The following is a 13,329-nucleotide window of genomic DNA, read 5'->3' on the forward strand; positions in this document are numbered from 1 at the left end:
TTAAATGGGTGGCCCCTTATTCTAAGACTATGCCCCCTAGTTTTAGTTTCCCCTATGAGTGGAAATATCTTCTCTGCATCCACCTTGTCGAGCCCCCTCATTATCTTATAAGTTTCAATAAGATCACCTCTCATTATTCTGAACTCCAATATGTATAGGCCCTACATCCTCAACCTATCTTCATAAGTCAACCCCCTCATCTCTGGAATCAACCTAGTGAACCTTCTCTGAACTGCCTCCAGTACAAGTATATCCTTCCTTAAATACAGAGACCAAAACTGTATGCAGTACTCCAGATGTGGCCTCACCAATATCCTGTACAGTTGTAGCAGGACTGCTCTGCTTTTATACTCTATCCCCCTTGCAATAAAGACCAACATTCCATTTTCCTTCCTGATTACTTGCTGTACCTACACACTAACTTTTTATGGTTCGTGCACAAGGACCCCCAGGTCTCTCTGTACTGCAGCATTTTGCAATTTTTCTCCATTTAAACTATAATTTGCTTTTCTATTTTTTCTGCCAAAGTGGATAACCTCACATTTTCCCACATTATACTCCATCTGCCAATTTTTACCCACTCACTTAGCCTGCGTATATCCCTTTGCAGATTTTTTGTGTCCTCCTCACAATTTGCTTTCCCAATCATCTTTGTATCATCAGCAAACTTGGCTACATTATACTCGGTCCCTTCATCCAAGTTATTAATATAGATTGTAAATAGTTGAGGACCCAGCACCGATCCCTACGGCACCTCACTAGTCACTGTTTGCCAACCGGAAAATGACCCATTTATCCTGACTCTCTGTTTTCTGTTAGTTAACCAATCCTCTATCCATGCTAATATATTACCCCCAACCCAGTGAGCTTTTATCTTGTGCAGTAACCTCTTATGTGGCACCTTATCGAATGCCTTCTGGAAATCCAAATGCACCACATCCACTGGTTCCCCTTTATCCACCCTGTTCGTTACATCCTCAAAGAGCTCCAGCAAGTTTGTCAAACATGTCTTTGCCTTCATAAATCCATGCTGACTCTGCTTGATTGAATTATGCTTTTCCAAATGTCCTGCCACTGCTTCCTTAATAATGGACTCCAGCATTTTCCAAACGACAGATGTTAGACTAACTGGTCTATAATTTCCTGCTTTTTGTCTGCCTCCTTTTTTTAAAGGTAGGTTTTAAGGAGCTTCTTCAAGGAGGAAAGCGAGGTAGAGAGGCGAAGAGGTTTAGGGAGGGAGTTCCAGAGCTTGGGGCCTAGATAGCTGAAGGCACGGTCGCTAATGGTTGAACGATTATAAGCAGGGATTCTCAAGAGGGCAGAATTTGAGGAGACAGAGATAAGGAGGGCTGTGGCCATGGAGGGATTTGTAAATAAGGAGCAGAATTTTGAAATCGAGGCATTGTTTAACTGGGAGCCAATGTAGATCAGCGAGCACAGGAGTGATGGTTGAGCGGGACTTGGTGCGAGTTAGGACATGGGCAGCCGAGGGCAGAATGTGGGAGATCAGCCAGGAGTGCATTGGAGTCGTCAAATCTAGAGGTAACAAAGGCATGGATGAGGGTTTCAGCAACAGATGAGCTGAGGCAGGGGCGGAGGCGGGCAATGCTGTGGAGGTAGAAATAGACAGTTTTAGTTATGCCGCGGATATGTGGCCGGAAGCTCATTTCAGGGTCAAATATGACACCTAGGTTGTGAATAATCTGGTTCAGCCTCAGACAAATGCTTGGGAGAGGGATAGAGTCGGTGGCTAGGGAATGCAGTTTGTGGTGGGGACCAAAGACAAAGGCTTTGGTTTTCCTAATACTGAATTGGAGAACATTTCTGCTCATCCAGTACTGGATGTCGGACAAGCAGTCTGACAATTTAGAGTCTGGGGAGGGGTCGAGAGAAGTGGTGGTGAGGTAGAGATGGGTATCGTCAATGTACATGTGGAAACTGACAGCCTGTTTTTGGATGATGTCATCAAGGGGCAGCATATAGGTGAGAAATAGGAGGGGGCCAAAGATAGATCCTTGGGGGACACCAGAAGTAACGATTCGGGAGTTGGAAGAAAAGCCATTGCAGGTGATTCTCTGGCTATGATTAGATAGATAAGAATGGAACCAAGCGAGTGCAGTCCCACCCAGTTGGACAATGGTGGAGAGGCATTGGAGGAGGGTGGAGTGGTCAAACGTGTCAAAAGCTGCAGACAGTTCGAGGAGGACGAGGAGGGATAGTTTACTTTTGTCACAGTCGCAAAGGATGTCATTTGTGACTTTGATGAGAGCTGTTTCAGTGTTGTGGCAGGGGCGGAAACCAGATTGAAGGGATTCAAACATGGAGTTCCAAGAAAGATGGGCATGGATGATAGAGAATTCAAACAGGCTGCATTTAGACAGGCTGTGAGAAAGCACAGACACCAAGTCAGAGATGCTACATGAGTGGGAGCATGTTGCATTAAGTCATCAATCAACTTGACATTTTAGGACCTTGGGTAGCGAGCCAATTAAAAGGTTAAAAGACTATTAATTGAGCCAATAAGGTCAAAGAAGGCGAGTTCTTTTCTGTTAATTGATCCAGGTATAAGAAAAGCCATTTTGACCATGTGGTCTCAGAAGGACAAAGACCTGGCTTAAAGCCAAGAGCTTGTTACTGCTGTCTGCCAAAATAAAGTGACATTAAAACTACAATCGGAGTTCGTATTTCATTGGAAATTAAGAGATCTAACAATTTTGGCATCACGAACAGGATCGCTGAGGAAAGAAACTGAATTTTAGACATCGGACCTACATACTGAGGTAAGGACTCCTCTTTATAAAAGTCCTCGGTCAAAAGTCTAAATTCGCCTCTCCTTCTACGCGATTCCGAAAGCCTCCGGTTTGCGAACCCTCCGGTTGGTAGTCGGCTCGAGGTCCCATAGACGTCTAAACTTCGGCGGTGTGTTAGTTAATTAATCACCGACCTATTGATCGGCTAGAAAGCCTACGACTTGAGACCCCAGTAAAGAAATCAGTATTATGGCAGCAGGAGATAAGAGCAAAGAATTGCCTACAACTGTTAAAGGTGGGCAAGCACCACCTGAGATTTCGCTAGATAAAATTCTCGAACAGTTGAAAGAATACATAGAGCAACAATTCAACTTATCTAAAACCTGTATTAAGATCGAACAAAAGTACGGAACCTCCAAAGGACAATGGTCCTTGGACGAGATTAAAAGGGTCTGGGGAAAAACGACCCGTATGAAAAATAAAGAGCGAACTAGATGGTCCCTAGCGGTTATGGGACAGATCCGAAAGTGGAATGAAATTATAATGCGTTCCCAACATGATCGAGAACTGACCAGTACAAAGGACCAATTGCAAGCTGTTTGTGAACAGCTCCGACAGAAAAAACTTGAACTTGAAAAGTCGGAAGCGGAAGTTTAAGATGTTAAAGGTGAATTTAAAGAATGGAAAAAATCATTAAGTCAAGAGACAGTAATAGGAAAAGGAAAATGTATCGGTCAATTCCCAGTGTACCCATGTTTGGATAAATTAAAAGCGCAAACCCGAAGACACGACTGAGGAATGGATACGGATTCTGAATCCTCCGACGATACAGGGTTGGAGGATGAAGAATTAGGGGTGCACTTTGCCCCGTTTAAAAAAAGACGAGTTGTAGTCAAATCAGAAGAGACTGCGGATGAGGGCGGAACCAAAAAAACGAAGAAAAGGCTGTATGCAGAATATTTAGTTCATGATCCGGCAGACCCAGAGAAAATTGATAAATGGTCCAAGGAATTGCCCAATCCAAAGAAAGGGGGAGTGAAAACGTGGGACCAATTGGACCGCTTAAGAAATATATATCAACTTCATCCTTGGGACGGTGTGCAAATTTTGACCATAATGGTGCCAAAAACACAGGGAAGAAAATTGCACGACAAGGTAGAAGAAGCTTCGGGGCAGGATGAGCAAGAATTAGACGTAGGATGGGAGGCGATTAAACACTGGCTGCAGTCCAGCTAAGACAGACTGGGGAAAAATTGCAGCCTGCCAACAGAAAGGAACAGAGGAGGTCCTGGAATATGACGACCGGTTTAGATGCACGTGGCTAGAACATTCGGGTATGAATAATACGGATGAGGAAATGGATGAACAAGTGTTTGGACCCCTGAAAGCAGCTTTCATGGCAGGTCTAAAGCCAGAACTGTCCAAAATGCTTAACGTAGTGTTACCGGACTGGGAAGGTAGAGGGACTACCTTTGCAGCATTGGTGGATCGATGTAACCAATTAGATCGGGATATGAGAGCTAAAGTCCGAGCTGTACAAGCTATGGGATGGAAATCCCAGGATTCCGATAAACAGTCATTCGGAAAATTACCCGGAAAATGTCATTATTGTGGGAAAGAAGGTCACTGGGCCAAGACGTGCAGGGCAAAACAGAAAGTTCGTGGCTGGGGAAGAGGACCCAGCCAGGGATACAATTCAGCCAACAAACCAGGCTTGTCACAAGATAACGACCTCATAGAAGCATTTAAGCGACTGACAATACAACAACAGAAAGAGTTACTTGGGATAGCAAAAAACGATTAGAGCCCACCCTGGCCCCCCTCCTCGCACTAATACAACAAAGGGGAGATGGGCTATATATAACTGAGGGTGGGCGATAAGGATGTGGACTGTCTTTTAGACACAGGGGCGGAATTAACATGCTTACCCCTACAATATGGAGACTTTTTCCCGTTGGATGGTAGGCCTATGGAGTCGGGGGCCATAAAATGGAAATTAAAAGGACAACACCGGTACTTATAGGGCTGGGTCCTCATGAACTAACCACGCCGGTCTGGATAGGCCCAGTAGATCAACCCCTTTTGTGAATGGACATTCTAATCCAAATAGATTCATCGTTGCATTTCGACGATGGTCGGGTGACATGGTCAATTAGAACTTTGAAGAAAGAAGAATTGAAGGAACACCCGATATAGGCTAAAGATAAGAACGATTGTGGCCTACTCCAGATGGAGCCTGCATCATTTACCGGGACCAAGCCTCCATGCACTAAACAGTATCCCATCAGTCCAACTGCCATCACGGGAATCTTACCGGTTATTCAGCAATTGGAGAAACAAGGGGTGCTTATTAAAACGCATAGCTCCTCCAATAGCCCCGTGTGGCCGGTACAGAAATCTAATGAGACTTGGCGTTTGACTGTCGATTATAGGAAAGCTAACCAGTCTATTGATCAAAAAGCTCCTTTGGTCGCAGATCCCTCCACCATTTTTAATGCCCTCAAACCGGAACATAAATATTTCTCGGTTATAGATATGGCCAACGGATTTTGGTTGGTGCCTCTGGCACCGGAGGTTCGACAGTGGTTTGCTTTCACGGTCCAAGGACAACAGTATACTTGGACCCGGTTACCGCAGGGTTTCCACAACAGCCCGACGGTATTCCACATGGCTTTACAAAGCCATTTGCAAGAATTACCTCCCCCGTCATCCACAGTCATCCAATATGTAGACGATATCCTGCTAGCTTCAAACATGGAAGACCAGCATGAACAAGATTTACGAGCTTTGCTGGACCACCTTTGGCTGAAAGGACATAAAGCCAGCATCGACAAAGCACAAATATCCCAAGAAGAGGTTGTATACCTGGGACAAAAGATTTCACAGGATAGAACTGCAGCCATTCGGGCTGCTAAAAAACCCACCACTATTCAGGAACTAAGGTCTTTTTTGGGATTGTGTAACTTTAACAGAAATTGAATTGACTCCTTCACACAGCTTGCTCAGCCACTGAATTATATTTTAAAGGGGAAACGTGCCTCTAAAGAAGCCATCACCCTCACTAAAGAACAGCAAGAGGTCTTCCTGAGTTTGAAAAAGGCTTTGTGTTCGGCACCGGCTCTGGGAATCCCCGACAGTGGTAAGCCATTTACCCTGTTTGTCCATGAGAAAGAAGGATATATGACAGCTATACTGACACAAGAACATGGGGATCGGCAAAGACTTATTGGCTATTATTCGGCAAAACTGGATGCGGTAGCCCTTGGATGGGGAAGTTGCCTAAGGGCCATGGAAGCTACATGTCGAGCGGTAATGATCACTGCGGGTCTAGTCCTCGACCAAAAGCTGATTGTCAAGTGTCCCCACACCGTACATGCTTTGCTGTCTACAACTAGAATGTCTCAGGTGACGGCAGCAAGATGGACCTGCTGGACAGCAGTTTTGGAAGCTCTTAATCTCCATATCGTCCGGGCCAGCCCGGTTAATCCCGCAACTATGCTCCCGATGTCAGAATCGAGGGAGCAAGAGGGGGGAGAATGTGAAGAGCATGACTGCGTGGAGATTTTAAAAGAAACAGAAGAAGCAGCCTTAGCAGCAGAGGAGCCTCTGCACAACCCAGACCTCATCCTGTTTACAGATGGTTCCTCCTTTGTTAACAATGGTACCAGAAAAGCAGGATGGGCAGTTACAACCTTATATGAGGTAGTGGCAAAAGGATGTTTACCCTCAGGAACGTCAGCACAACAGGCCGAGTTACGGGTCCTGTCAGAAGCATGTCGAATAGCAGAAGGACACACAGCCAATCACACTGCAAAGGTCTTGTGTAAGGATTACATTCCCCAATGGGGAGTCCCAAGTCGCATTGACTCAGATCAGGAAACACACTTCACAGGTGCTGTCTGCCAAGAAGTCTGTAGGTTACTGAACATTACGTGTGATTTACACTGTTCTTATCATCCACAATCATCCCCGAAGGAGGACACGACATTATCCCGGGAGTCTGGGTGTATGTGAAAAAGTTGCATAAAGAACCTTTGGGTGCCAAGTGGGAGGGACCTTATCAAGTGTTATTGACCACCCAGGCAGCTGTTAAAGTCCAAGGAAAGAAAGCCTGGATCCATGCTTCACACTTTAAATGAGCACCCGTAACTGAAGCTGAAATCTATTAAGGACAATTACTTTTTGCGAAATTGTATAAATTTACTCTATTATTGATTGTAGGTATTCTAGGCATAGGTCTACTTCTTACTAGCCGACCCTCTGCACCAAAGGGAAATAGTTGGGTAGCAAGGGAATTACATGTAAATACCTTTTTATATATGTCATACATTTATGCCAAACAAGGTAACATTTCTCGTTGTTGGGTGTGTGCGCATATTCCTATTCACTCAAAGGGAGGGATTCCCTTGAGGCCAGTTCCCTTGAATATCTCGGAAATGGCTGAGTGGATAATTAATCAAAACAAAACAGGCAATGCGTTTCAGGATACGGAAAACTGAGCACGTAAATGGAAGTCAGCAGGTTACAATCTGACTACCTTTGAAGGGGGATACCAACCGTGCTACAATAATTCCAAATGGCCCCCATTGTTTGTGATCACTAATACAACGGGAAAAGGAAGACCGGGGAATCAGTCTGTCTGATTAGAAACATCAAACGAGGCCAAAATATGGGGTATAGTAACTGCTCCCGGAATTATAATATAATCAAGCCACGGAACCGTCCAAACTGGGCCGATGTGGGAATTCTTAACGTAATGGGGATTCTGAATAAAACAGATGGGAAAGCCTGGACAGGCCCCGGAGTGTTGCTGACAAAGAAACAGCTAACATTTATTGCATATAATGGCACCTATTGGGTGTGTGGCCACAAGGCCTACCCTTGGCTGCCCCAGAATTGGATGGGATGTAGCCTACATTGTGCCTTACATGTATCATATAAAGTCACTGTTGGAACATTTACACCATCTTAAGAGAGCTATCACAGAAACAGAGAGGTTCTTTGCCATTCTGATCCCCAGGTATGGGACCGCCAGACTGGCAAGGGAATCCATTAACATGGCATCCGTTGTGGAATGGGTAGCCAATGATACCTCAGAGGCCCTAGTTAAAATCAATGCAGAAATGGTAGCAATCCGCACAGTAGCCCTACAGAATAGACTGGCCCTTGATTACATCCTGCACTCTACTCGGAACTGAGTGTTGCACATATATCCCAGATAGCTCCAAAGAAATTACCCCGCGGAGCATATCCAAAAGGAGGTAGAAAAACTTAAGCAACCCCCATCATTCACTTTGTGGAGCGGAGCCACTGAATGGGTAGGTTCAATAGGAACTTCATTGGTGGAAGGTTTAATTCTATTTGTTGTAATTATTTTACTTTTATATTGTTTGTTTGTTGATTAAATGTTGTTGCGACCAGGCGGCTGTAGCTGCTGTCCCGCAGGTGCGACACCTTCCAGGTCCCAGCAGACCGTCTGTACATGGCACAGGGGTATGTTATGCTTAAGGGAAGGTTGTTTACTGGTTGAACTAAGATATTGATTTGGAATAAGGTTAATTAACCTACTAAAACCAGACTTCCATTGTGGCCACGATGGAACTCGGGTTGGTGTAAATTTGTGTGGAAGCTACTAGTCCGGACATGTGGCGAAATACATCAACAAATTTTAGAAGGAAACTCTATTAACAACTATGAAATTATTTTGTAGAATGTTTAACCAGTGATACCTGATGTTTTATGATTCAGTTTGTGAAAGAATCAAAGTGGGGATTGATAGAGAATTCAAACAGGCTGCATTTAGACAGGCTGTGAGAAAGCACAGACACCAAGTCAGAGATGCTACGTGAGTGGGAGCATGTTGCATTAAGTCATCAATCAACTTGACATTTTAGGACCTTGGGTAGCGAGCCAATTAAAAGGTTAAAAGACTATTAATTGAGCCAATAAGGTCAAAGAAGGCGAGTTCTTTTCTGTAAATTGATCCAGGTATAAGTACAGCCATTTTGACCATGTGGTCTCAGAAGGACAAAGACCTGGCTTAAAACCAAGAGCTTGTTACTGCTGTCTGCCAAAATAAAGTGACATTAAAACTACAATCGAAGTTTGTATTTCATTGGAAATTAAGAGATCTAACAATGAATTTGAGAGGCGACAACACGTTCAAGGATTTTGGAGAGGAAAGGGAGGTTGGAGATGGGGCGGTAGCTTGCAAGTAGGGTGAAGGGTTGTTTTTTTGAGGAGAGGGGTGATGATGGCAGATTTGAAGGAGATAGGTACAGTACCTGAGGAAAGAGGACCATTCATAATGCAAACATGGGAGCCAGAAAAGGAAGTTGGGTGGTCAACAATTTAGTGGGAATAGGGTCAAGGGATTAGGAAGTGGGTTGCATGGAAAAAATGAGCGTGGACAGGTCAAGAAGGAAGATCAGAGAGGAACTGGAGAGAGATGTGAGTTCCGGGCTAAGGCAAGGGGGAACCTCAGAGGACATTTGGCCTGGTGGGTGAGGGGAAGGAAGGGAACTGGCAGAGGCAGCTGATCGGATGGTCTCAATCTTTGAGCTCCTCGCACTTGTTGTTGGAGGTGAGTGTGGTGGAGATAGGGGAGAGGGGTTTAAGAGGATAGCAGTAGAGAATAGTAGCCGGGGGTTATCTTTGCATTCCAAAATGATCCTGGAACAGTGAGCAGTTTTGACAGACAAGAAGAGGACCCGATAATGCTTTATGTGTTCCAGCCAGATCTGGCGATGAATGACTAAACCAGCTGTCTGCCACATCCGTTCAAGTTTGTGTCCCTTGGACTTGAGGGAGCGAAGATGAGGGCTGTACCATGGGGAATGGCCAGGGTGAAAGAGAGTAATGGTTTTAAAAGGAACTAGGGTATCAAAGGAGGTGGTGAGGGTGTGGTTGAGCAGATTGGTGGCTGCAGAAATGTCATGTTGAATGGAGGGCCAAAGGCCGGACAGTGTTGTTGTAAGAGAGTCGGGTGAGAGTTTTTTCCAGGGGCGGACACAGGAGGAGGTAACGTTGGAGGCGGCGGGGGTTATGGGGAGAACGATAGAAGGAAATGGTCAGAGATCGCTTTATCTGCAATTGACACGATAGGAATAGCGAGGCCACACAAGATGGCAAGGTCAAGGGTGAATATGGGTTGGGGAGATCTCATGGAGGGAAAGATTAAGGGAGGATAGGAGGATAGTGAACTCAGAGGAGAGAGAGCATGATGAAGTGAGATGGAGGTTGAAATCACCGAGGATGAAAAGTTGCTTGGTGCATAGGCTGAGGGAGGAAAGCAGTGAAGATATCTTGGTGATAAATTTTTTATGGTACTCAGAGCCAGAGTGATCTTCTGGACTAGTTTTGATCACCTAAGGAGATCAGAGAGGAATTTTCCAGGTTTTTTTCCTCAAGTTGGCCTGAGCTTTTTCTAGTTTTCTGCCTCTCCCAAAAGATCACATGTCTTTTGAGTGGGGTGGGGACGGCACAAGGCATCGCAGTTATGTGGGACAGGCTGGATGGTCCATAAGGTTTTTTTCTGTCGATCATAGTTCATATGTTTCTGGTTATGCTGATCGTGGAGGAGTCAGCGATCGTAATGCCAGTGAATGTCAAAGGGAGGTGGTTATGCTCTCTTTTATTGGAGAAGGTCATTGCCTGGCACTTGTGTGGTGCGAATGTTACTTCTCACATAACCGGCCAATACATTTTGTCCAGGCCTTGCTGCATGCGGGCATGGACTGCTTCATTATCTGAGGAACATAGGAACAGAAGTTGCCCCTTGAGCCTGTCTGCCTTTCAATGAGATCATGGCTGATCTATGACCTAACTCCATATACCCGCCTTTGCCATATATCGCTTAATATCTTTGGTTACTTCGAGCATTGAAACAATGGCCCAACTGCCTTTTACTTCTAACCTGCATGCGATTCACCTCCGTTGTCTGATGACTGGAAATGGCACGAAATTCTCAGGAGTATTGGTCGGCCATATCCATTGACATAGCTGTCTGACAAGCTAAATATAAATTCAAGTTAGGGGTTGTCAACAACTGATTGCTTCATTTTTCATCCCACAAACAAAGCGGTCATGCAATGCTCGGTCCTGAAAGTTTCCGAAATGAAAGTGAATGGATAGCTTTTTTAAAGTTACAATGTACTCACTGATACCCTCCTCAATTAATTGATTTTGTATTCCAAAATGATAACTTACAGCAATTTCTAGGGTCTCAGAACTGTAACGCTAGAACTCTGTCAGTGGTGTGTCCTTTGGCTTGATGGGAAAAAGCAAATTTTTCAGGATTTCATACACCTCGGGGCCTGCTTCAGTCAGGAAAATAACCCATTTTCTTTCTAACACAGTTTTCATCATCGGAAACTTCGATGATACTATTTGTGGTGAAAAACATTTCTAACCGCTCCACATACTCTCGGTCTCTTGGTCACGATGGAACTCACCCAAGCGCCCTATTATTTCCATAGGGGCAGCCATCTGGACTCTGGCAATGTCAACAGTGTGCTTAAAATTTACCTTGGATTTTTAGCTGTGCTGCAAAATAAAAAACCTCTCAAAGTCTCTCTGTTGTTTGGCTGGATCATTCACCAACAAAAATTTCAGCTGGGGAATCCGATTATCCTATCCTATGTCGCCAATGTGATGTGTTCTTTATGACATCACAAACACACACACGAAACACAAGATGGCTCTACAGGAATTTATCATCATGTATGACCCTTTTGTGGTATTTACATCAGAAGTTGCATTCCCATAGTAGTCCACTAGGTGGAGCTCTATTACAATGATCTGGAATTCACTTCTGAAAGGGTGGTGGAAGCAGATTCAATAGTAACTTTCAAAATGGGACTGTATATATACTTGAAGGGGAAACATTTTCAGGAGTATGAAGACAGAAAGGGAGGAGTGGGACTAATTGCATAGCTCTTTCAGAGAGTAGGCAAAGACATGATGGGCAAATGACTTCCTTCAGTGCTATATCATTCTATGATTCTATGATTGCCAGGTAGATGCCATTGTGGTAGCTGTACTGAAACAGCTTGGCTTAGACATTTGAGCATGTAGTGCTTGTTTTACAGGGGCTAAGTTGCCTCCTAAGCATGAATATGGTGGGCAGGAAGCTCATTACGAGCTGGAAGTGTGCCACTTGCCATATTGATAAAGGACAAAAATTTGTCATGCAATTTCATGTCTGAAACAGGCATTAGGCCCATTGCATATGCCCAACTTCCTTAAATTTTCCTTAGAGGGGGGAGATTTTAACCTAAAAAAAATGGGTGGGTTGGGGGTGTAGGGTTAGTTAAAGTGTTAAAAATGTAAATCCCGATCTGAATCCACCTCCAATCCACCCACTTCTGGTTTTTGACAGATTCTGGTTGGTGCAGCCAATCCGCCGCCAGGAGGCAGGTCGTCAATTATAATATTATAAAGAAGCTGGAACCTCCATTTTGTAGTTAATTTTAGCTGGTTGGGATTTGCACACCTTGTGAAACCCTGCCAGCTAAAGTAAGTTGAGGACTTCTGGATCCATGGTCCCTGCCTAACACATCCCCCACGATTGGAGACCCTTGCCACGAGGCCTCCGATTCCCCTCCCAGGCCTCCTCCCTAGTCCTCATAACCCCCTCGCGGCCTTCCCTCCCCCCTCCCCCCCACTGCCCCGCTCCTCTGGCCATCCTCGATCGTTAATACATCCCTTCCGGCTCCTCGAGCCGCTCCTGGCTCCCATACAATCCCTCCTTCCTCCTCTGTGCGGTCTAGTGTCACAGGCCTACTCGTCCAGAGCCAGCCAGCCTCTCCATCTGCCTGGCTGCGAGTGGGAAACAGAAGCTTCCCATTCAAATCAGGCCATGCCATTAAATTCGGTAGGGCCTGCGGGAAACCCGTTCTCCCAGGTTTCCCAACCGCCTCGAAGCCCCCACACCCCCAACCCACCTTCCCCATTAAAATTGAGCCCTAGATTCCTGATAGCGGGGACAGGCAATCAAGGTGCCATGTGATTGTCAGAAATGTTCTTAATGCTATCATCCAAAACCAAGAGAAAGGGAGGATAAAATAAGCCTTTGTGTGTTTCATTCTTTTTAAAATTAATTCTACTCTTTCCTGCCTTGAGGGACAAATAAATCAATCCTTGTATCAGAAAACTACCCACATCTCCTTTGCCTGCCTAAAGCTTTTTTTCTCCTCTTAATTGCTTCAATGGCATCTCTTGGGAGCACAGAGTGTACACTGTGAAAAGATAAAAAAACTTCACTGGTCTTCCCCTGAAAATAACTGTGTAAACCTGAAGATAGCAGTTGTAAAATGCTGAATATATATATATACTATTGCTTTAATGGTTTATTAATGACATACTCTGAGGGGATTAGATTGTATCAAGTTATGGCAGTGCTCCGTATATCCAAAGCAGAGACTGATGTAGCAAACATTCAAATCTCATAGAACTGGATAAGCAGTCCTTCTCGACATGAATTAAGGATCAGTGTTTATGGCGTGCAAAGTCAGCACACTTGCACTGAAATGGCATGTGAACAGTAGCCTCGATTCTTCTCTGAAATGCCTATGGGTCT

Source organism: Pristiophorus japonicus, chromosome 1, assembly GCF_044704955.1.
Source record: "Pristiophorus japonicus isolate sPriJap1 chromosome 1, sPriJap1.hap1, whole genome shotgun sequence".
In the NCBI taxonomy this organism is placed as follows: Eukaryota; Metazoa; Chordata; class Chondrichthyes; family Pristiophoridae; genus Pristiophorus; species Pristiophorus japonicus.